Source organism: Amblyomma maculatum, unplaced genomic scaffold (genome assembly GCF_055883805.1).
Source record: "Amblyomma maculatum isolate TAMU_Amacu unplaced genomic scaffold, ASM5588380v1 scaffold_23, whole genome shotgun sequence".
Lineage (NCBI taxonomy): Eukaryota > Metazoa > Arthropoda > Arachnida > Ixodida > Ixodidae > Amblyomma > Amblyomma maculatum.
Window position 1 is genome coordinate 2,763,175 of NW_028146748.1, and position 27,146 is coordinate 2,790,320.

General features: G+C 36.7%; 1 non-coding gene and 5 pseudogenes across 1 annotated transcript; all 6 read right to left on the reverse strand.

Moving 5' to 3' along the window:
- Positions 1-5,621: 5,621 nt before the first annotated feature.
- LOC146171245 (U2 spliceosomal RNA) lies at positions 5,622-5,794 on the reverse strand (annotated as a pseudogene).
- A 2,792-nt stretch (positions 5,795-8,586) lies between these two features.
- LOC146171246 (U2 spliceosomal RNA) lies at positions 8,587-8,757 on the reverse strand (annotated as a pseudogene).
- A 7,651-nt stretch (positions 8,758-16,408) lies between these two features.
- LOC146171247 (U2 spliceosomal RNA) lies at positions 16,409-16,581 on the reverse strand (annotated as a pseudogene).
- A 5,485-nt stretch (positions 16,582-22,066) lies between these two features.
- LOC146171248 (U2 spliceosomal RNA) lies at positions 22,067-22,237 on the reverse strand (annotated as a pseudogene).
- Positions 22,238-26,143: 3,906 nt separating this feature from the next.
- On the reverse strand, positions 26,144-26,335 carry LOC146171249 (U2 spliceosomal RNA). The gene has a single exon (XR_014702923.1). It is a non-coding gene; the product is annotated as a U2 spliceosomal RNA (small nuclear RNA).
- A 379-nt stretch (positions 26,336-26,714) lies between these two features.
- On the reverse strand, positions 26,715-26,885 carry LOC146171250 (U2 spliceosomal RNA; annotated as a pseudogene).
- Positions 26,886-27,146: the final 261 nt, after the last annotated feature.

Here is a 27,146-nt window from a genome sequence, read left to right on the forward strand (position 1 = left end):
ATTGCACTAATTACTCAATATTGGCTAGGTAAACAATTATTACTAATTATTTACAGTTGCGAAAATATAATTACTAATTATTACCACACTGTAAAACCAACCACATTGGCTAGATAAACAATTATTACTAATTATTTATAGTTGCATAGTATACTTACTAATTATTACCACACTCTGTAAAACCAACCACATTGGCTACATAAACAATTATTAATAATTATTTACAGTTGCGTAAATAATTACTACACTCTGTAAAACCAACCACATTGGCTAGGTAAACAATTATTACTAATTATTTACAGTTACGTAAATATAATTACTAATTATTACCACACTGTAAAACCAACCACAATGGCTAGGTAAACTTTTAATACTAATTATTTACATTTGCGTAAATATAATTACCAATTACTTCCACACTCTGCAAAACCAACCACAATGGCTAGGTAAACTATTACTAATTATTTACAGTTGCGAAAATATAATTACTAATTATTACCACACTGTAAAACCAACCACATTGGCTAGATAAACAATTATTACTAATTATTTATAGTTGCATAGTATACTTACTAATTATTACCACACTCTGTAAAACCAACCACATTGGCTACATAAACAATTATTAATAATTATTTACAGTTGCGTAAATAATTACTACACTCTGTAAAACCAACCACATTGGCTAGGTAAACAATTATTACTAATTATTTACAGTTGCGTAAATATAATTACTAATTATTACCACACTGTAAAACCAACCACAATGGCTAGGAAAACTTTTAATACTAATTATTTACATTTGCGTAAATATAATTACCAATTACTTCCACACTCTGCAAAACCAACCACAATGGCTAGGTAAACTATTATTACTAATTATTTACAGTTGCGAAAATATAATTACTAATTATTACCACACTGTAAAACCAACCACATTGGCTAGATAAACAATTATTACTAATTATTTATAGTTGCATAGTGTACTTACTAATTATTACCACACTCTGTAAAACCAACCACATTGGCTACATAAACAATTATTAATAATTATTTACAGTTGCGTAAATAATTACTACACTTTGTAAAACCAACCACATTGGCTAGGTAAACAATTATTACTAATTATTTACAGTTGCGTAAATATAATTACTAATTATTACCACACTGTAAAACCAACCACAATGGCTAGGTAAACTTTTAATACTAATTATTTACATTTGCGTAAATATAATTACCAATTACTTCCACACTCTGCAAAACCAACCACAATGGCTAGGTAAACTATTATTACTAATTATTTACAGTTGCGAAAATATAATTACTAATTATTACCACACTGTAAAACCAACCACATTGGCTAGATAAACAATTATTACTAATTATTTATAGTTGCATAGTGTACTTACTAATTATTACCACACTCTGTAAAACCAACCACATTGGCTACATAAACAATTATTAATAATTATTTACAGTCGTAAATAATTACTACACTCTTTAAAACCAACCACATTGGCTAGGTAAACAATTATTACTAATTATTGACAGTTGCGTGAATATAATTACTAATTATAACCACACTCTGTAAAACCAACCACAATTGCTAGGTAAACTGTTATTACTAATTATTTACAGTTGCGTAAATATAATTACTAATTATTACCACACTGTAAAACCAACCACAATGGCTAGGTAAACTTTTAATACTAATTATTTACATTTGCGTAAATATAATTACCAATTACTTCCACACTGTAAAACCAACCACAATGGCTAGGTAAACTATTATTACTAATTATTTACAGTTGCGAAAATATAATTACTAATTATTACCACACTGTAAAACCAACCACATTGGCTAGATAAACAATTATTACTAATTATTTATAGTTGCATAGTATACTTACTAATTATTACCACACTCTGTAAAACCAACCACATTGGCTACATAAACAATTATTAATAATTATTTACAGTTGCGTAAATAATTATTACTAATTATTGACAGTTGCGTGAATATAATTACTAATTATAACCACACTCTGTAAAACCAACCACAATTGCTAGGTAAACTATTATTACTAATTATTTACAGTTGCGTAAATATAATTACTAATTATTACCACACTGTAAAACCAACCACAATGGCTAGGTAAACTTTTATTACTAATTATTTATAGTTGCATAGTATACTTACTAATTATTACCACACTCTGTAAAACCAACCACATTGGCTACATAAACAATTATTAATAATTATTTACAGTTGCGTAAATAATTACTACACTCTGTAAAACCAACCACATTGGCTAGGTAAACAATTATTACTAATTATTTACAGTTGCGTAAATATAATTACTAATTATTACCACACTGTAAAACCAACCACAATGGCTAGGTAAACTTTTAATACTAATTATTTACATTTGCGTAAATATAATTACCAATTACTTCCACACTCTGCAAAACCAACCACAATGGCTAGGTAAACTATTACTAATTATTTACAGTTGCGAAAATATAATTACTAATTATTACCACACTGTAAAACCAACCACATTGGCTAGATAAACAATTATTACTAATTATTTATAGTTGCATAGTATACTTACTAATTATTACCACACTCTGTAAAACCAACCACATTGGCTACATAAACAATTATTAATAATTATTTACAGTTGCGTAAATAATTACTACACTCTGTAAAACCAACCACATTGGCTAGGTAAACAATTATTACTAATTATTTACAGTTGCGTAAATATAATTACTAATTATTACCACACTGTAAAACCAACCACAATGGCTAGGTAAACTTTTAATACTAATTATTTACATTTGCGTAAATATAATTACCAATTACTTGCACACTCTGCAAAACCAACCACAATGGCTAGGTAAACTATTATTACTAATTATTTACAGTTGCGAAAATATAATTACTAATTATTACCACACTGTAAAACCAACCACATTGGCTAGATAAACAATTATTACTAATTATTTATAGTTGCATAGTGTACTTACTAATTATTACCACACTCTGTAAAACCAACCACATTGGCTACATAAACAATTATTAATAATTATTTACAGTCGTAAATAATTACTACACTCTTTAAAACCAACCATATTGGCTAGGTAAACAATTATTACTAATTATTGACAGTTGCGTGAATATAATTACTAATTATAACCACACTCTGTAAAACCAACCACAATTGCTAGGTAAACTGTTATTACTAATTATTTACAGTTGCGTAAATATAATTACTAATTATTACCACACTGTAAAACCAACCACAATGGCTAGGTAAACTTTTAATACTAATTATTTACATTTGCGTAAATATAATTACCAATTACTTCCACACTGTAAAACCAACCACAATGGCTAGGTAAACTATTATTACTAATTATTTACAGTTGCGAAAATATAATTACTAATTATTACCACACTGTAAAACCAACCACATTGGCTAGATAAACAATTATTACTAATTATTTATAGTTGCATAGTATACTTACTAATTATTACCACACTCTGTAAAACCAACCACATTGGCTACATAAACAATTATTAATAATTATTTACAGTTGCGTAAATAATTATTACTAATTATTGACAGTTGCGTGAATATAATTACTAATTATAACCACACTCTGTAAAACCAACCACAATTGCTAGGTAAACTATTATTACTAATTATTTACAGTTGCGTAAATATAATTACTAATTATTACCACACTGTAAAACCAACCACAATGGCTAGGTAAACTTTTATTACTAATTATTTATAGTTGCATAGTATACTTACTAATTATTACCACACTCTGTAAAACCAACCACATTGGCTACATAAACAATTATTAATAATTATTTACAGTTGCGTAAATAATTACTACACTCTGTAAAACCAACCACATTGGCTAGGTAAACAATTATTACTAATTATTTACAGTTGCGTAAATATAATTACTAATTATTACCACACTGTAAAACCAACCACAATGGCTAGGTAAACTTTTAATACTAATTATTTACATTTGCGTAAATATAATTACCAATTACTTCCACACTCTGCAAAACCAACCACAATGGCTAGGTAAACTATTATTACTAATTATTTACAGTTGCGAAAATATAATTACTAATTATTACCACACTGTAAAACCAACCACATTGGCTAGATAAACAATTATTACTAATTATTTATAGTTGCATAGTATACTTACTAATTATTACCACACTCTGTAAAACCAACCACATTGGCTACATAAACAATTATTAATAATTATTTACAGTTGCGTAAATAATTATTACTAATTATTGACAGTTGCGTGAATATAATTACTAATTATAACCACACTCTGTAAAACCAACCACAATTGCTAGGTAAACTATTATTACTAATTATTTACAGTTGCGTAAATATAATTACTAATTATTACCACACTGTAAAACCAACCACAATGGCTAGGTAAACTTTTAATACTAATTATTTACATTTGCGTAAATATAATTACCAATTACTTCCACACTGTAAAACCAACCACAATGGCTAGGTAAACTATTATTACTAATTATTTACAGTTGCGAAAATATAATTACTAATTATTACCACACTGTAAAACCAACCACATTGGCTAGATAAACAATTATTACTAATTATTTATAGTTGCATAGTATACTTACTAATTATTACCACACTCTGTAAAACCAACCACATTGGCTACATAAACAATTATTAATAATTATTTACAGTTGCGTAAATAATTATTACTAATTATTGACAGTTGCGTGAATATAATTACTAATTATAACCACACTCTGTAAAACCAACCACAATTGCTAGGTAAACTATTATTACTAATTATTTACAGTTGCGTAAATATAATTACTAATTATTACCACACTGTAAAACCAACCACAATGGCTAGGTAAACTTTTATTACTAATTATTTATAGTTGCATAGTATACTTACTAATTATTACCACACTCTGTAAAACCAACCACATTGGCTACATAAACAATTATTAATAATTATTTACAGTTGCGTAAATAATTATTACTAATTATTGACAGTTGCGTGAATATAATTACTAATTATAACCACACTCTGTAAAACCAACCACAATTGCTAGGTAAACTATTATTACTAATTATTTACAGTTGCGTAAATATAATTACTAATTATTACCACACTGTAAAACCAACCACAATGGCTAGGTAAACTTTTATTACTAATTATTTATAGTTGCATAGTATACTTACTAATTATTACCACACTCTGTAAAACCAACCACATTGGCTACATAAACAATTATTAATAATTATTTACAGTTGCGTAAATAATTACTACACTCTGTAAAACCAACCACATAACAGTAAAAGTCGGAAAAAAAAGTCGGAAAAAAAAGTCGGAAAAAAAAGTCGGAAAAAAAAGTCGGAAAAAAAAGTCGGAAAAAAAAGTCGGAAAAAAAAGTCGGAAAAAAAAGTCGGAAAAAAAAGTCGGAAAAAAAAGTCGGAAAAAAAAAGTCCAAAAATTTCTAGAACAAAACAAAGCAGTTTTTCTGTTTTTTTTCAATTGTGCCTTCTCCCCCCAAAAGGGGGAGATGCTGGGCCGGTCCCGGAAGTAGTGCAGTACCGGGTCGACCCGTGGCGGAGTTGGAGCAAGCCCCGAACACTCCGCCGCGCTACAAAAATCAGTTTAATATCATAGGTACAATTAGAACCCGTAACAGATATTAAGCTGTTAAGAACAGAGTGTTTTTCAGAAATGTTTTGTACATTTCCTAGCAGTTTTATTGCAGACACCTACTGTTGTTGTTCATTCCTTTTTAGGGGAAATCTCATCTGCAAAGTTTTATTCCTGCTGTGGGGTGAGTGTATTGTTGTGCGTGTAGGAAGTCTTTCTAACTCGAGCTGCTGAAGTCCACCGAAGTGCGAGCCCTTCAATTTGCAGCTACGTGTTTAGCATAGACTTCACGAGAAGCTGCGATGGTATCGCTCACCGCCAGCTTCTTGAAGAGACGCATGTAGCGTTTGCTACAGAGGCGCCTCATCACTTTGTCATTGTTGGGGTCCCAGGAGCCCAGGGCCCCAACAACGACTGCCTCAATGCTGACCCGCTGGAATTTCCGGAGCAGGTATTGGCGAACGGGTTCGTACTTGGCGACCTTACTCTCCCGTGCAGCATCGAAGGCGGTTTTGCGATTGTCAAAGGGGCATGTGACATCAATGACAATCGCCGTTTCCCCGCGCGCCAGAACAAGATCTGGGCGGAGGTTCGTGTCACCCACGGGCCGGTTCTCATGGGTGACGGTGAATCGCTTCTCAGCGGCTGTCTTCAGCCGGTCGACGATCCTGTTGTGTCGGCTGGTGTAGGCGACGCTCTGGCGCATGCAGTGACAGAGAACATGCGGGAGGGATTCCTTGTCTTGCCCGCATCTCCGACACCGCTGGTCAGCAGCGACATCCCACGGCCTGGCTCCGTTGAGGGGCAGCAGGTTCAGCCTCGCACGGTGCACGAAGCGCCAATCGCAGAAGCGAGTGAAGCGCCCCGTCCTCATGAAGTGGGAACTGCTACGGTCGGCTGCTACGCACTCCATCACTTTCCCCTGGTTAGGCTTTTCGTGGAGATTGTGATCTCGTGCGCGCATAGCGATGCTCCGAAGTGTCCTCACCACTTTCGTGCGCTGCTTCTGCGTGACGGTCACGTCGGCGCGAGTGATGCTGGGGCCCCCCTCCTGCATCTCCCACGTGACCGCCAGGCGCCGGGAAGCCTTGCGAGCCTCCGTCCATACAGACTGAAGCTGCGTTGCCCTAGCTCGGAAGTCTCCCTCCGTCTCCCCTGTCAGGTAGGCAGCGATGTCCTCATCCGTGGCTGGTCGGCGTAGTCTCTTCGTCGTGATGGCAGTAACGGCATGCAGCGCTAGATCTCGCACCTCTAGATCAAGAGAGGAGAGGAGCTTAAATGCATTGTCAATGCGGCAGATGTCGCTCAGCTCCGCTGCGAGGGGGATGCCGACCGAGCCCGATGCTGCGCTGCCGTAGAGGTATTCATTGGCTGCGATTCCTGGAAGATAAAGGGATTTTTTGATTAGTGGCCGCAGTGCATCGTCGAGGCGCGCCCACTCTGACTTGCCCAACACACCGCACCGCATGGAGAAATTGAGCGCTGGATATACAAATGTTTTCACAGCGTCCAATCTCTGCCAAGGGGCGAGCATTGAGCTAAGCAGGCGGCGGCCGGTGTTGATGGCCTGGTCCACAGTAGCTCTGTCCGGGAAGACGTTGAACCCCACAGGGCGGCCCAGGAACGTCTGGCTTTCAAAATCCTGGATAATTGGGATCTCAGCTCCTGCAATAAAAAAAGGAGTCAGTCTTGTACCAACCGGTGTTTTGCCGCTCAGATGAAGAGTGCGGCACTTCGCTGGGTTAAGCTGTAGTCCCAGCCTAGAAGAAAGGGATTCAACAGTATTAATGCGGGCTTGAAGCATCTCCGGGTCATTGGCCAGGGGGGTGAGGTCATCGGCGTAGGCCAGGATGTTGTGCTGCCTCTCGCCTCCCTGCACAGCACGCAAAACAGGGTCAATGACAAAATTAAACAAGAGCCCGCTCAGTGGGCATCCCTGTCGAATCCCTGCAGAAATGTCGATCGGCCGTGTTGATCCTTCTTGTCCTATGATGGTGGTGGTGTTGTCCCTGTAGAGGTCAGCGACGATCGAACAGAAGTCGCTGCCGGCGCCTGCTCCACGTAGTGCGTCGATGAGGGCGTTGTGGGCGACAGATCCAAAGGCGTTGCTGAAGTCAAGGAACGCCACGCACAGCTCCCCACCGCCACCCCTCGCTGCGTCAAGGCGCTCCTGCAGCACGAAGTTGTGCTCAAACACACCATCGTGCGGCAGGAACCCCTTTTGACAACGAGAGAGCAGCTCGTGTTCAGCGATCCATCGCTGCAGCCGAGTGGCGAGACACCCAGCATACAGCTTTGAAATCGTCGACCCGAGTGCGATGGGGCGCCAGTTTGTGACGTCCTCCGCAGGTCCCTTCTTGTGGATGAGGATGGTCCGGGACTCCTTCCATGCTGGGGGCACTCTCTTGAACTTGAGGCAGGCGTTGAATGCTGCTGTCAGGAAGGCTGCTTCAGGGTCTGTCTACTACACTTTGATCTTAGCCAAAAGGCCGAGAAGCGATAAATTGACAAGGAACTGCAGTTCGATCCCATCAAAAATGTATGCCCAAGTGGTGCCACTTATCGGTTGTTGCAGAAACAGCGTCGGTCCACCGTTTTTTGTTTGTAGCACTTGAGCTATGGTTTACCAAATCTCGACACATCCCTTGAAGGGGATTCTTAATCAAACCATTCTTTATTGCCTCAAATAATGGACTCACATGCAATGACATGCGGAAAAAGTAACCCAAGGTGTCACTGCATGCACGAGGCGCCCAACAATGCAATAAGACAGGCATTGAGAGGATTGCTGTGTTAGGCACATGGATAGCAGTGAGCTCGAATGAAAAAAGTTAGTTGGCCTCATCTTTGAGTTGTGATTGTCCTCCCCCAAAAACCGTGAGTCGCTTAGCTAGTCCCGGAAGTAGTGCAGTACCGGGTAGACCCGTGGCAGAGGTACAGCAAGCCCAGAATGCTCTGCCGCATTACAAAAAATAGTATAATATCAGGGTTACAAATTACAACTGGCAACTGATATCAAGCTGTTAAAACAGTGTTTTCCAGAAATGTTTTGTACATTTGCAAGCAATGCTTTATTGCAGATACCTACTGCTATTAAGGCAAAAGCCTTTATTGCCTCATAGTTGTCGTTAGCAAAAGTGTCACATTTTTGCCACAGCACTTATTGGTCGCGAAGGGAAGACGTCGTGGAGGTGTCGACCAATCACAGAGCAACACCACAGTATGTGCAAATGCATAGCTTATATGTCCATATGTCAATCAATGAGCAGTTACTAATTAAAAAGGAAATAAATAAGTAAATAATTATTTATATGCTATGTCCTGGTTATTGCACTAATTACTCAATATTGGCTAGGTAAACAATTATTACTAATTATTTACAGTTGCGAAAATATAATTACTAATTATTACCACACTGTAAAACCAACCACATTGGCTAGATAAACAATTATTACTAATTATTTATAGTTGCATAGTATACTTACTAATTATTACCACACTCTGTAAAACCAACCACATTGGCTACATAAACAATTATTAATAATTATTTACAGTTGCGTAAATAATTACTACACTCTGTAAAACCAACCACATTGGCTAGGTAAACAATTATTACTAATTATTTACAGTTACGTAAATATAATTACTAATTATTACCACACTGTAAAACCAACCACAATGGCTAGGTAAACTTTTAATACTAATTATTTACATTTGCGTAAATATAATTACCAATTACTTCCACACTCTGCAAAACCAACCACAATGGCTAGGTAAACTATTACTAATTATTTACAGTTGCGAAAATATAATTACTAATTATTACCACACTGTAAAACCAACCACATTGGCTAGATAAACAATTATTACTAATTATTTATAGTTGCATAGTATACTTACTAATTATTACCACACTCTGTAAAACCAACCACATTGGCTACATAAACAATTATTAATAATTATTTACAGTTGCGTAAATAATTACTACACTCTGTAAAACCAACCACATTGGCTAGGTAAACAATTATTACTAATTATTTACAGTTGCGTAAATATAATTACTAATTATTACCACACTGTAAAACCAACCACAATGGCTAGGAAAACTTTTAATACTAATTATTTACATTTGCGTAAATATAATTACCAATTACTTCCACACTCTGCAAAACCAACCACAATGGCTAGGTAAACTATTATTACTAATTATTTACAGTTGCGAAAATATAATTACTAATTATTACCACACTGTAAAACCAACCACATTGGCTAGATAAACAATTATTACTAATTATTTATAGTTGCATAGTGTACTTACTAATTATTACCACACTCTGTAAAACCAACCACATTGGCTACATAAACAATTATTAATAATTATTTACAGTTGCGTAAATAATTACTACACTTTGTAAAACCAACCACATTGGCTAGGTAAACAATTATTACTAATTATTTACAGTTGCGTAAATATAATTACTAATTATTACCACACTGTAAAACCAACCACAATGGCTAGGTAAACTTTTAATACTAATTATTTACATTTGCGTAAATATAATTACCAATTACTTCCACACTCTGCAAAACCAACCACAATGGCTAGGTAAACTATTATTACTAATTATTTACAGTTGCGAAAATATAATTACTAATTATTACCACACTGTAAAACCAACCACATTGGCTAGATAAACAATTATTACTAATTATTTATAGTTGCATAGTGTACTTACTAATTATTACCACACTCTGTAAAACCAACCACATTGGCTACATAAACAATTATTAATAATTATTTACAGTCGTAAATAATTACTACACTCTTTAAAACCAACCACATTGGCTAGGTAAACAATTATTACTAATTATTGACAGTTGCGTGAATATAATTACTAATTATAACCACACTCTGTAAAACCAACCACAATTGCTAGGTAAACTGTTATTACTAATTATTTACAGTTGCGTAAATATAATTACTAATTATTACCACACTGTAAAACCAACCACAATGGCTAGGTAAACTTTTAATACTAATTATTTACATTTGCGTAAATATAATTACCAATTACTTCCACACTGTAAAACCAACCACAATGGCTAGGTAAACTATTATTACTAATTATTTACAGTTGCGAAAATATAATTACTAATTATTACCACACTGTAAAACCAACCACATTGGCTAGATAAACAATTATTACTAATTATTTATAGTTGCATAGTATACTTACTAATTATTACCACACTCTGTAAAACCAACCACATTGGCTACATAAACAATTATTAATAATTATTTACAGTTGCGTAAATAATTATTACTAATTATTGACAGTTGCGTGAATATAATTACTAATTATAACCACACTCTGTAAAACCAACCACAATTGCTAGGTAAACTATTATTACTAATTATTTACAGTTGCGTAAATATAATTACTAATTATTACCACACTGTAAAACCAACCACAATGGCTAGGTAAACTTTTATTACTAATTATTTATAGTTGCATAGTATACTTACTAATTATTACCACACTCTGTAAAACCAACCACATTGGCTACATAAACAATTATTAATAATTATTTACAGTTGCGTAAATAATTACTACACTCTGTAAAACCAACCACATTGGCTAGGTAAACAATTATTACTAATTATTTACAGTTGCGTAAATATAATTACTAATTATTACCACACTGTAAAACCAACCACAATGGCTAGGTAAACTTTTAATACTAATTATTTACATTTGCGTAAATATAATTACCAATTACTTCCACACTCTGCAAAACCAACCACAATGGCTAGGTAAACTATTATTACTAATTATTTACAGTTGCGAAAATATAATTACTAATTATTACCACACTGTAAAACCAACCACATTGGCTAGATAAACAATTATTACTAATTATTTATAGTTGCATAGTGTACTTACTAATTATTACCACACTCTGTAAAACCAACCACATTGGCTACATAAACAATTATTAATAATTATTTACAGTTGCGTAAATAATTACTACACTTTGTAAAACCAACCACATTGGCTAGGTAAACAATTATTACTAATTATTTACAGTTGCGTAAATATAATTACTAATTATTACCACACTGTAAAACCAACCACAATGGCTAGGTAAACTTTTAATACTAATTATTTACATTTGCGTAAATATAATTACCAATTACTTCCACACTCTGCAAAACCAACCACAATGGCTAGGTAAACTATTATTACTAATTATTTACAGTTGCGAAAATATAATTACTAATTATTACCACACTGTAAAACCAACCACATTGGCTAGATAAACAATTATTACTAATTATTTATAGTTGCATAGTGTACTTACTAATTATTACCACACTCTGTAAAACCAACCACATTGGCTACATAAACAATTATTAATAATTATTTACAGTCGTAAATAATTACTACACTCTTTAAAACCAACCACATTGGCTAGGTAAACAATTATTACTAATTATTGACAGTTGCGTGAATATAATTACTAATTATAACCACACTCTGTAAAACCAACCACAATTGCTAGGTAAACTGTTATTACTAATTATTTACAGTTGCGTAAATATAATTACTAATTATTACCACACTGTAAAACCAACCACAATGGCTAGGTAAACTTTTAATACTAATTATTTACATTTGCGTAAATATAATTACCAATTACTTCCACACTGTAAAACCAACCACAATGGCTAGGTAAACTATTATTACTAATTATTTACAGTTGCGAAAATATAATTACTAATTATTACCACACTGTAAAACCAACCACATTGGCTAGATAAACAATTATTACTAATTATTTATAGTTGCATAGTATACTTACTAATTATTACCACACTCTGTAAAACCAACCACATTGGCTACATAAACAATTATTAATAATTATTTACAGTTGCGTAAATAATTATTACTAATTATTGACAGTTGCGTGAATATAATTACTAATTATAACCACACTCTGTAAAACCAACCACAATTGCTAGGTAAACTATTATTACTAATTATTTACAGTTGCGTAAATATAATTACTAATTATTACCACACTGTAAAACCAACCACAATGGCTAGGTAAACTTTTATTACTAATTATTTATAGTTGCATAGTATACTTACTAATTATTACCACACTCTGTAAAACCAACCACATTGGCTACATAAACAATTATTAATAATTATTTACAGTTGCGTAAATAATTACTACACTCTGTAAAACCAACCACATTGGCTAGGTAAACAATTATTACTAATTATTTACAGTTGCGTAAATATAATTACTAATTATTACCACACTGTAAAACCAACCACAATGGCTAGGTAAACTTTTAATACTAATTATTTACATTTGCGTAAATATAATTACCAATTACTTCCACACTCTGCAAAACCAACCACAATGGCTAGGTAAACTATTACTAATTATTTACAGTTGCGAAAATATAATTACTAATTATTACCACACTGTAAAACCAACCACATTGGCTAGATAAACAATTATTACTAATTATTTATAGTTGCATAGTATACTTACTAATTATTACCACACTCTGTAAAACCAACCACATTGGCTACATAAACAATTATTAATAATTATTTACAGTTGCGTAAATAATTACTACACTCTGTAAAACCAACCACATTGGCTAGGTAAACAATTATTACTAATTATTTACAGTTGCGTAAATATAATTACTAATTATTACCACACTGTAAAACCAACCACAATGGCTAGGTAAACTTTTAATACTAATTATTTACATTTGCGTAAATATAATTACCAATTACTTGCACACTCTGCAAAACCAACCACAATGGCTAGGTAAACTATTATTACTAATTATTTACAGTTGCGAAAATATAATTACTAATTATTACCACACTGTAAAACCAACCACATTGGCTAGATAAACAATTATTACTAATTATTTATAGTTGCATAGTGTACTTACTAATTATTACCACACTCTGTAAAACCAACCACATTGGCTACATAAACAATTATTAATAATTATTTACAGTCGTAAATAATTACTACACTCTTTAAAACCAACCATATTGGCTAGGTAAACAATTATTACTAATTATTGACAGTTGCGTGAATATAATTACTAATTATAACCACACTCTGTAAAACCAACCACAATTGCTAGGTAAACTGTTATTACTAATTATTTACAGTTGCGTAAATATAATTACTAATTATTACCACACTGTAAAACCAACCACAATGGCTAGGTAAACTTTTAATACTAATTATTTACATTTGCGTAAATATAATTACCAATTACTTCCACACTGTAAAACCAACCACAATGGCTAGGTAAACTATTATTACTAATTATTTACAGTTGCGAAAATATAATTACTAATTATTACCACACTGTAAAACCAACCACATTGGCTAGATAAACAATTATTACTAATTATTTATAGTTGCATAGTATACTTACTAATTATTACCACACTCTGTAAAACCAACCACATTGGCTACATAAACAATTATTAATAATTATTTACAGTTGCGTAAATAATTATTACTAATTATTGACAGTTGCGTGAATATAATTACTAATTATAACCACACTCTGTAAAACCAACCACAATTGCTAGGTAAACTATTATTACTAATTATTTACAGTTGCGTAAATATAATTACTAATTATTACCACACTGTAAAACCAACCACAATGGCTAGGTAAACTTTTATTACTAATTATTTATAGTTGCATAGTATACTTACTAATTATTACCACACTCTGTAAAACCAACCACATTGGCTACATAAACAATTATTAATAATTATTTACAGTTGCGTAAATAATTACTACACTCTGTAAAACCAACCACATTGGCTAGGTAAACAATTATTACTAATTATTTACAGTTGCGTAAATATAATTACTAATTATTACCACACTGTAAAACCAACCACAATGGCTAGGTAAACTTTTAATACTAATTATTTACATTTGCGTAAATATAATTACCAATTACTTCCACACTCTGCAAAACCAACCACAATGGCTAGGTAAACTATTACTAATTATTTACAGTTGCGAAAATATAATTACTAATTATTACCACACTGTAAAACCAACCACATTGGCTAGATAAACAATTATTACTAATTATTTATAGTTGCATAGTATACTTACTAATTATTACCACACTCTGTAAAACCAACCACATTGGCTACATAAACAATTATTAATAATTATTTACAGTTGCGTAAATAATTACTACACTCTGTAAAACCAACCACATTGGCTAGGTAAACAATTATTACTAATTATTTACAGTTGCGTAAATATAATTACTAATTATTACCACACTGTAAAACCAACCACAATGGCTAGGTAAACTTTTAATACTAATTATTTACATTTGCGTAAATATAATTACCAATTACTTGCACACTCTGCAAAACCAACCACAATGGCTAGGTAAACTATTATTACTAATTATTTACAGTTGCGAAAATATAATTACTAATTATTACCACACTGTAAAACCAACCACATTGGCTAGATAAACAATTATTACTAATTATTTATAGTTGCATAGTGTACTTACTAATTATTACCACACTCTGTAAAACCAACCACATTGGCTACATAAACAATTATTAATAATTATTTACAGTCGTAAATAATTACTACACTCTTTAAAACCAACCATATTGGCTAGGTAAACAATTATTACTAATTATTGACAGTTGCGTGAATATAATTACTAATTATAACCACACTCTGTAAAACCAACCACAATTGCTAGGTAAACTGTTATTACTAATTATTTACAGTTGCGTAAATATAATTACTAATTATTACCACACTGTAAAACCAACCACAATGGCTAGGTAAACTTTTAATACTAATTATTTACATTTGCGTAAATATAATTACCAATTACTTCCACACTGTAAAACCAACCACAATGGCTAGGTAAACTATTATTACTAATTATTTACAGTTGCGAAAATATAATTACTAATTATTACCACACTGTAAAACCAACCACATTGGCTAGATAAACAATTATTACTAATTATTTATAGTTGCATAGTATACTTACTAATTATTACCACACTCTGTAAAACCAACCACATTGGCTACATAAACAATTATTAATAATTATTTACAGTTGCGTAAATAATTATTACTAATTATTGACAGTTGCGTGAATATAATTACTAATTATAACCACACTCTGTAAAACCAACCACAATTGCTAGGTAAACTATTATTACTAATTATTTACAGTTGCGTAAATATAATTACTAATTATTACCACACTGTAAAACCAACCACAATGGCTAGGTAAACTTTTATTACTAATTATTTATAGTTGCATAGTATACTTACTAATTATTACCACACTCTGTAAAACCAACCACATTGGCTACATAAACAATTATTAATAATTATTTACAGTTGCGTAAATAATTACTACACTCTGTAAAACCAACCACATAACAGTAAAAGTCGGAAAAAAAAGTCGGAAAAAAAAGTCGGAAAAAAAAGTCGGAAAAAAAAGTCGGAAAAAAAAGTCGGAAAAAAAAGTCGGAAAAAAAAGTCGGAAAAAAAAAGTCCAAAAATTTCTAGAACAAAACAAAGCAGTTTTTCTGTTTTTTTTCAATTGTGCCTTCTCCCCCCAAAAGGGGGAGATGCTGGGCCGGTCCCGGAAGTAGTGCAGTACCGGGTCGACCCGTGGCGGAGTTGGAGCAAGCCCCGAACACTCCGCCGCGCTACAAAAATCAGTTTAATATCATGGGTACAATTAGAACCCGTAACAGATATTAAGCTGTTAAGAACAGAGTGTTTTTCAGAAATGTTTTGTACATTTCCTAGCAGTTTTATTGCAGACACCTACTGTTGTTGTTCATTCCTTTTTAGGGGAAATCTCATCTGTAAAGTTTTATTCCTGCTGTGGGGTGAGTGTATTGTTGTGCGTGTAGGAAGTCTTTCTAACTCGAGCTGCTGAAGTCCACCGAAGTGCGAGCCCTTCAATTTGCAGCTACGTGTTTAGCATAGACTTCACGAGAAGCTGCGATGGTATCGCTCACCGCCAGCTTCTTGAAGAGACGCATGTAGCGTTTGCTACAGAGGCGCCTCATCACTTTGTCATTGTTGGGGTCCCAGGAGCCCAGGGCCCCAACAACGACTGCCTCAATGCTGACCCGCTGGAATTTCCGGAGCAGGTATTGGCGAACGGGTTCGTACTTGGCGACCTTACTCTCCCGTGCAGCATCGAAGGCGGTTTTGCGATTGTCAAAGGGGCATGTGACATCAATGACAATCGCCGTTTCACCGCGCGCCAGAACAAGATCTGGGCGGAGGTTCGTGTCACCCACGGGCCGGTTCTCATGGGTGACGGTGAATCGCTTCTCAGCGGCTGTCTTCAGCCGGTCGACGATCCTGTTGTGTCGGCTGGTGTAGGCGACGCTCTGGCGCATGCAGTGGCAGAGAACATGCGGGAGGGATTCCTTGTCTTGCCCGCATCTCCGACACCGCTGGTCAGCAGCGACATCCCACGGCCTGGCTCCGTTGAGGGGCAGCAGGTTCAGCCTCGCACGGTGCACGAAGCGCCAATCGCAGAAGCGAGTGAAGCGCCCCGTCCTCGTGAAGTGGGAACTGCTACGGTCGGCTGCTACGCACTCCATCACTTTCCCCTGGTTAGGCTTTTCGTGGAGATTGTGATCTCGTGCGCGCATAGCGATGCTCCGAAGTGTCCTCACCACTTTCGTGCGCTGCTTCTGCGTGACGGTCACGTCGGCGCGAGTGATGCTGGGGCCCCCCTCCTGCATCTCCCACGTGACCGCCAGGCGCCGGGAAGCCTTGCGAGCCTCCGTCCATACAGACTGAAGCTGCGTTGCCCTAGCTCGGAAGTCTCCCTCCGTCTCCCCTGTCAGGTAGGCAGCGATGTCCTCATCCGTGGCTGGTCGGCGTAGTCTCTTCGTCGTGATGGCAGTAACGGCATGCAGCGCTAGATCTCGCACCTCTAGATCAAGAGAGGAGAGGAGCTTAAATGCATTGTCAATGCGGCAGATGTCGCTCAGCTCCGCTGCGAGGGGGATGCCGACCGAGCCCGATGCTGCGCTGCCGTAGAGGTATTCATTGGCTGCGGTTCCTGGAAGATAAAGGGATTTTTTGATTAGTGGCCGCAGTGCATCGTCGAGGCGCGCCCACTCTGACTTGCCCAACACACCGCACCGCATGGAGAAATTGAGCGCTGGATATACAAATGTTTTCACAGCGTCCAATCTCTGCCAAGGGGCGAGCATTGAGCTAAGCAGGCGGCGGCCGGTGTTGATGGCCTGGTCCACAGTAGCTCTGTCCGGGAAGACGTTGAACCCCACAGGGCGGCCCAGGAACGTCTGGCTTTCAAAATCCTGGATAATTGGGATCTCAGCTCCTGCAATAAAGAAAGGAGTCAGTCTTGTACCAACCGGTGTTTTGCCGCTCAGATGAAGAGTGCGGCACTTCGCTGGGTTAAGCTGTAGTCCCAGCCTAGAAGAAAGGGATTCAACAGTATTAATGCGGGCTTGAAGCATCTCCGGGTCATTGGCCAGGGGGGTGAGGTCATCGGCGTAGGCCAGGATGTTGTGCTGCCTCTCGCCTCCCTGCACAGCACGCAAAACAGGGTCAATGACAAAATTAAACAAGAGCCCGCTCAGTGGGCATCCCTGTCGAATCCCTGCAGAAATGTCGATCGGCCGTGTTGATCCTTCTTGTCCTATGATGGTGGTGGTGTTGTCCCTGTAGAGGTCAGCGACGATCGAACAGAAGTCGCTGCCGGCGCCTGCTCCACGTAGTGCGTCGATGAGGGCGTTGTGGGCGACAGATCCAAAGGCGTTGCTGAAGTCAAGGAACGCCACGCACAGCTCCCCACCGCCACCCCTCGCTGCGTCAAGGCGCTCCTGCAGCACGAAGTTGTGCTCAAACACACCATCGTGCGGCAGGAACCCCTTTTGACAACGAGAGAGCAGCTCGTGTTCAGCGATCCATCGCTGCAGCCGAGTGGCGAGACACCCAGCATACAGCTTTGAAATCGTCGACCCGAGTGCGATGGGGCGCCAGTTCGTGACGTCCTCCGCAGGTCCCTTCTTGTGGATGAGGATGGTCCGGGACTCCTTCCATGCTGGGGGCACTCTCTTGAACTTGAGGCAGGCGTTGAATGCTGCTGTCAGGAAGGCTGCTTCAGGGTCTGTCGTCTTCCAGTGCTGGTAGGTGATTCGGTCGTTGCCGGGCGCGGTGTTCTCACATTTCCTCAGCTTCGTCAAGACCTCCTCTTCGGTGAACTTGTCTAGAGGGAATTCCGTGAGGTCGCTGCTCTTGGCCTTGTTGAGAAGAAGGCTGGTGTCCACCTCCTTGGGGCCCCACATTGCAGTGAAGTGGTTCTCGAGATCCTGTAAAGGAACCGTGCACATAGGCGACTCGCCGTCCACAATCAGGCGTACTGCTCGGCGGCGATTCCTGCGGTAAAGAGACTGGATCTGCTGAGTGTTGTCGGGGTTGGTCGGACGGCGCGGCTTACCTCCGGCCGGAGCCTTTGGCAGCTTTACCGCCTTTCCAACCTCGGTGATGGCCTCCTCCAAGATGGAAAGAAAACCATCCCAACCCTCAGCAGACGCAGGCTCACGCAGCAAACACCGGAGGCGCCTGGTGTGGTCGACGAGTATGCCCTCGCACTCCAGTTCATCAGAAAGAGAATCAGTTAGTGCTCCCTGGGTGGCAGTTGCGTCATGGTGGCCGCCGCCGTCGTCGTCTTGAAGCTGCGATGTATTGCTTTCCTCGCTGATTGTTGACAGGTGAGCCTGTAGTCCGTCGCCTGCCTGCAAGGAAGGAGAATCTTGTGAATTCTCCATCTCCCTGCTGCTGTTGGGTGTGCTGCTGGCAGGCACGGGAATTCCCTGGTCATCCTGCTGGGATGGGGAGGTGGGAAAAATTAGTGCTGGTGTTGCTGCTCTCGTTGTGGTGCTGCTCTCTGGGGGAGGAGAGATGGGGGTGAGCGGTCGTGGCTCTTCCTGGCCCGCTTCCTCCCCATTGGTGTCTTGTTGAGGCGTTGCTGGTGGTGTCCTTGCATCTTGGCTGATGTCCTCTTCTTGTGGGGGCTCTAGATCCGGTGGTCTGGCATCCTGTGATGGTGTCCGTCTTAGTCTTCTCGTCGCCGCTAACGGTGGCACGGGACGAGGCGGTAATCCCTGCATGGCAGTCTGTTTGCGGTGCCACATGTGATGATTTTCCAGCCCTCTTTTCGATGGAAAAGAGAGCTGGCAATCACCGCACTTGTGGCTGTGCAAGTCAGTGCTGGCCACCTCGAGCTTCTCTCCAGTAAGACAGGGATGCGCTTTTGGCCGAGGACCGACCTCTCTGTGGCAGAGAGTGCAAAAATGCGTGACCTGGCTTATGCGCACCCCATGCTCACTTTCAAGATGCCGAGTCAGGGACTGCCGCCTGGACGTCCACAATACCGGGGAGTACGCGGTAGCGCATCCCTCTTCCGTACATCGGAACGTCCTCGCCAGCGGAAAGAACAGCGTAAGGCTGTTCCCATCACGGCGAGGTTGCGATCCGGGCTGTGGCGGTTCTTGATTGTTGGCCGGGCTTGGACTGGTGGACGGCGATCGGACTGGAATGCGGCTTCTGCTGGCGGTGAAGGCGCTGCTTGTCGGGGGCGATGACATCACTTCTAGCGGCGGCGGTCGTCTGGAAGAAATGGCGGGGTGTATCCGCGCGACATACTGCGATAATGGATTTCCTTCCGCAGAAGAGGTCAGCGCTGCAGCTCCCACGGGGAAAAAGACTATCCAGAAAGAACAGCTAACATACACTAATAATGAGACTGAAAAACCAAAGTGCGCGCAGGAAAAAAAAAAAAAAAAAGAGAATGCTCAACACCAAAAAAAAAAATAAAACAATATGAGAGCCCTCACCAAGCTCGTAGCAAAGCAAAACAAAAGATGGAGCTGAACAGGAGAGAAACACCAGTAAACACCACACACAAATCACCCTCAACACAATACAAGTGAAAAAGAGCAACGCAGCAACTAATAAAAATCGTCACTCAATTACCAGGCAGACGCGGCAAAAAGCCCTCACCAAGCTCAAAGAAAAAAAAAAAGAGGTTTAACGGGAGCGAGACATGGGAAACACCACACTTGACTGGAAAACGGCTCTTGTCAATGAAATCACATTGCAGGAACCCAATAAATCAGCACCTCAACTAAAATAAAAGGGCACACATGCAAAGAATTCGCACTAAGCTCTCAAAAAAAAAAAAAAAAAAAAACTGGTGGCAATGCAACAAAAAGTAATAAAATAATAATAATTAAAGGCACAACCGGAGAGAAACAGCGGCAGATACTACATGAACAAACCAACAAGGATGGCAAAGAATTTGAACACAAACAAAAAAGTAAAAAAAAAAAAACTAGCAAAGACGGAAAAAGAAAAAGTTTAAGGGCAGAAAGCACTACATGAATAAACCGATTGCAAAGAATGTGAGCACAAACAGAACGGAGAGGTTAAAGAACAAGCAAAAAAAAGAAAAAAAAAGGAAAACTAGAAGGACAAAAAAAAAAAAAAAAAACTAGCAAATTAAGCACGAAGAACACTTGAAGGACAAAAAACACTGCCAGATACTACATAAACAAGCCAACAATGGGGATAGGAAACACTAAATGAACTAGTAAAAAAAGAGAGCTCTCACCAAGCTCTCACAGCAACCGGGAATCCAGGGACAGCAGGGGTTCCAAGAACAGCAGGTCCGGATGGTCCATGAGTCCAGGGGTCCAGGGTCAGCAGGGGGGTCCAGGGTCAGCAGGGGGTCCAGGAACAGCAGGGGGTCCAGGGGTCCAGGATACTACTACACTTTACTACACTTTGATCTTAGCCAAAAGGCCTACTACACTTTGATCTTAGCCAAAAGGCCGAGAAGCGATAAATTGACAAGGAACTGCAGTTCGATCCCATCAAAAATGTATGCCCAAGTGGTGCCACTTATCGGTTGTTGCAGAAACAGCGTCGGTCCACCGTTTTTTGTTTGTAGCACTTGAGCTATGGTTTACCAAATCTCGACACATCCCTTGAAGGGGATTCTTAATCAAACCATTCTTTATTGCCTCAAATAATGGACTCACATGCAATGACATGCGGAAAAAGTAACCCAAGGTGTCACTGCATGCACGAGGCGCCCAACAATGCAATAAGACAGGCATTGAGAGGATTGCTGTGTTAGGCACATGGATAGCAGTGAGCTCGAATGAAAAAAGTTAGTTGGCCTCATCTTTGAGTTGTGATTGTCCTCCCCCAAAAACCGTGAGTCGCTTAGCTAGTCCCGGAAGTAGTGCAGTACCGGGTAGACCCGTGGCAGAGGTACAGCAAGCCCAGAATGCTCTGCCGCATTACAAAAAATAGTATAATATCAGGATTACAAATTACAACTGGCAACTGATATCAAGCTGTTAAAACAGTGTTTTCCAGAAATGTTTTGTACATTTGCAAGCAATGCTTTATTGCAGATACCTACTGCTATTAAGGCAAAAGCCTTTATTGCCTCATAGTTGTCGTTAGCAAAAGTGTCACATTTTTGCCACAGCACTTATTGGTCGCGAAGGGAAGACGTCGTGGAGGTGTCGACCAATCACAGAGCAACACCACAGTATGTGCAAATGCATAGCTTATATGTCCATATGTCAATCAATGAGCAGTTACTAATTAAAAAGGAAATAAATAAGTAAATAATTATTTATATGCTATGTCCTGGTTATTGCACTAATTACTCAATATTGGCTAGGTAAACAATTATTACTAATTATTTACAGTTGCGAAAATATAATTACTAATTATTACCACACTGTAAAACCAACCACATTGGCTAGATAAACAATTATTACTAATTATTTATAGTTGCATAGTATACTTACTAATTATTACCACACTCTGTAAAACCAACCACATTGGCTACATAAACAATTATTAATAATTATTTACAGTTGCGTAAATAATTACTACACTCTGTAAAACCAACCACATTGGCTAGGTAAACAATTATTACTAATTATTTACAGTTACGTAAATATAATTACTAATTATTACCACACTGTAAAACCAACCACAATGGCTAGGTAAACTTTTAATACTAATTATTTACATTTGCGTAAATATAATTACCAATTACTTCCACACTCTGCAAAACCAACCACAATGGCTAGGTAAACTATTACTAATTATTTACAGTTGCGAAAATATAATTACTAATTATTACCACACTGTAAAACCAACCACATTGGCTAGATAAACAATTATTACTAATTATTTATAGTTGCATAGTATACTTACTAATTATTACCACACTCTGTAAAACCAACCACATTGGCTACATAAACAATTATTAATAATTATTTACAGTTGCGTAAATAATTACTACACTCTGTAAAACCAACCACATTGGCTAGGTAAACAATTATTACTAATTATTTACAGTTGCGTAAATATAATTACTAATTATTACCACACTGTAAAACCAACCACAATGGCTAGGAAAACTTTTAATACTAATTATTTACATTTGCGTAAATATAATTACCAATTACTTCCACACTCTGCAAAACCAACCACAATGGCTAGGTAAACTATTATTACTAATTATTTACAGTTGCGAAAATATAATTACTAATTATTACCACACTGTAAAACCAACCACATTGGCTAGATAAACAATTATTACTAATTATTTATAGTTGCATAGTGTACTTACTAATTATTACCACACTCTGTAAAACCAACCACATTGGCTACATAAACAATTATTAATAATTATTTACAGTTGCGTAAATAATTACTACACTTTGTAAAACCAACCACATTGGCTAGGTAAACAATTATTACTAATTATTTACAGTTGCGTAAATATAATTACTAATTATTACCACACTGTAAAACCAACCACAATGGCTAGGTAAACTTTTAATACTAATTATTTACATTTGCGTAAATATAATTACCAATTACTTCCACACTCTGCAAAACCAACCACAATGGCTAGGTAAACTATTATTACTAATTATTTACAGTTGCGAAAATATAATTACTAATTATTACCACACTGTAAAACCAACCACATTGGCTAGATAAACAATTATTACTAATTATTTATAGTTGCATAGTGTACTTACTAATTATTACCACACTCTGTAAAACCAACCACATTGGCTACATAAACAATTATTAATAATTATTTACAGTCGTAAATAATTACTACACTCTTTAAAACCAACCACATTGGCTAGGTAAACAATTATTACTAATTATTGACAGTTGCGTGAATATAATTACTAATTATAACCACACTCTGTAAAACCAACCACAATTGCTAGGTAAACTGTTATTACTAATTATTTACAGTTGCGTAAATATAATTACTAATTATTACCACACTGTAAAACCAACCACAATGGCTAGGTAAACTTTTAATACTAATTATTTACATTTGCGTAAATATAATTACCAATTACTTCCACACTGTAAAACCAACCACAATGGCTAGGTAAACTATTATTACTAATTATTTACAGTTGCGAAAATATAATTACTAATTATTACCACACTGTAAAACCAACCACATTGGCTAGATAAACAATTATTACTAATTATTTATAGTTGCATAGTATACTTACTAATTATTACCACACTCTGTAAAACCAACCACATTGGCTACATAAACAATTATTAATAATTATTTACAGTTGCGTAAATAATTATTACTAATTATTGACAGTTGCGTGAATATAATTACTAATTATAACCACACTCTGTAAAACCAACCACAATTGCTAGGTAAACTATTATTACTAATTATTTACAGTTGCGTAAATATAATTACTAATTATTACCACACTGTAAAACCAACCACAATGGCTAGGTAAACTTTTATTACTAATTATTTATAGTTGCATAGTATACTTACTAATTATTACCACACTCTGTAAAACCAACCACATTGGCTACATAAACAATTATTAATAATTATTTACAGTTGCGTAAATAATTACTACACTCTGTAAAACCAACCACATTGGCTAGGTAAACAATTATTACTAATTATTTACAGTTGCGTAAATATAATTACTAATTATTACCACACTGTAAAACCAACCACAATGGCTAGGTAAACTTTTAATACTAATTATTTACATTTGCGTAAATATAATTACCAATTACTTCCACACTCTGCAAAACCAACCACAATGGCTAGGTAAACTATTATTACTAATTATTTACAGTTGCGAAAATATAATTACTAATTATTACCACACTGTAAAACCAACCACATTGGCTAGATAAACAATTATTACTAATTATTTATAGTTGCATAGTATACTTACTAATTATTACCACACTCTGTAAAACCAACCACATTGGCTACATAAACAATTATTAATAATTATTTACAGTTGCGTAAATAATTATTACTAATTATTGACAGTTGCGTGAATATAATTACTAATTATAACCACACTCTGTAAAACCAACCACAATTGCTAGGTAAACTATTATTACTAATTATTTACAGTTGCGTAAATATAATTACTAATTATTACCACACTGTAAAACCAACCACAATGGCTAGGTAAACTTTTAATACTAATTATTTACATTTGCGTAAATATAATTACCAATTACTTCCACACTGTAAAACCAACCACAATGGCTAGGTAAACTATTATTACTAATTATTTACAGTTGCGAAAATATAATTACTAATTATTACCACACTGTAAAACCAACCACATTGGCTAGATAAACAATTATTACTAATTATTTATAGTTGCATAGTATACTTACTAATTATTACCACACTCTGTAAAACCAACCACATTGGCTACATAAACAATTATTAATAATTATTTACAGTTGCGTAAATAATTATTACTAATTATTGACAGTTGCGTGAATATAATTACTAATTATAACCACACTCTGTAAAACCAACCACAATTGCTAGGTAAACTATTATTACTAATTATTTACAGTTGCGTAAATATAATTACTAATTATTACCACACTGTAAAACCAACCACAATGGCTAGGTAAACTTTTATTACTAATTATTTATAGTTGCATAGTATACTTACTAATTATTACCACACTCTGTAAAACCAACCACATTGGCTACATAAACAATTATTAATAATTATTTACAGTTGCGTAAATAATTACTACACTCTGTAAAACCAACCACATAACAGTAAAAGTCGGAAAAAAAAGTCGGAAAAAAAAGTCGGAAAAAAAAGTCGGAAAAAAAAGTCGGAAAAAAAAAGTCCAAAAATTTCTAGAACAAAACAAAGCAGTTTTTCTGTTTTTTTTTCAATTGTGCCTTCTCCCCCCAAAAGGGGGAGATGCTGGGCCGGTCCCGGAAGTAGTGCAGTACCGGGTCGACCCGTGGCGGAGTTGGAGCAAGCCCCGAACACTCCGCCGCGCTACAAAAATCAGTTTAATATCATGGGTACAATTAGAACCCGTAACAGATATTAAGCTGTTAAGAACAGATACTACACTTTGATCTTAGCCAAAAGGCCGAGAAGCGATAAATTGACAAGGAACTGCAGTTCGATCCCATCAAAAATGTATGCCCAAGTGGTGCCACTTATCGGTTGTTGCAGAAACAGCGTCGGTCCACCGTTTTTTGTTTGTAGCACTTGAGCTATGGTTTACCAAATCTCGACACATCCCTTGAAGGGGATTCTTAATCAAACCATTCTTTATTGCCTCAAATAATGGACTCACATGCAATGACATGCGGAAAAAGTAACCCAAGGTGTCACTGCATGCACGAGGCGCCCAACAATGCAATAAGACAGGCATTGAGAGGATTGCTGTGTTAGGCACATGGATAGCAGTGAGCTCGAATGAAAAAAGTTAGTTGGCCTCATCTTTGAGTTGTGATTGTCCTCCCCCAAAAACCGTGAGTCGCTTAGCTAGTCCCGGAAGTAGTGCAGTACCGGGTAGACCCGTGGCAGAGGTACAGCAAGCCCAGAATGCTCTGCCGCATTACAAAAAATAGTATAATATCAGGGTTACAAATTACAACTGGCAACTGATATCAAGCTGTTAAAACAGTGTTTTCCAGAAATGTTTTGTACATTTGCAAGCAATGCTTTATTGCAGATACCTACTGCTATTAAGGCAAAAGCCTTTATTGCCTCATAGTTGTCGTTAGCAAAAGTGTCACATTTTTGCCACAGCACTTATTGGTCGCGAAGGGAAGACGTCGTGGAGGTGTCGACCAATCACAGAGCAACACCACAGTATGTGCAAATGCATAGCTTATATGTCCATATGTCAATCAATGAGCAGTTACTAATTAAAAAGGAAATAAATAAGTAAATAATTATTTATA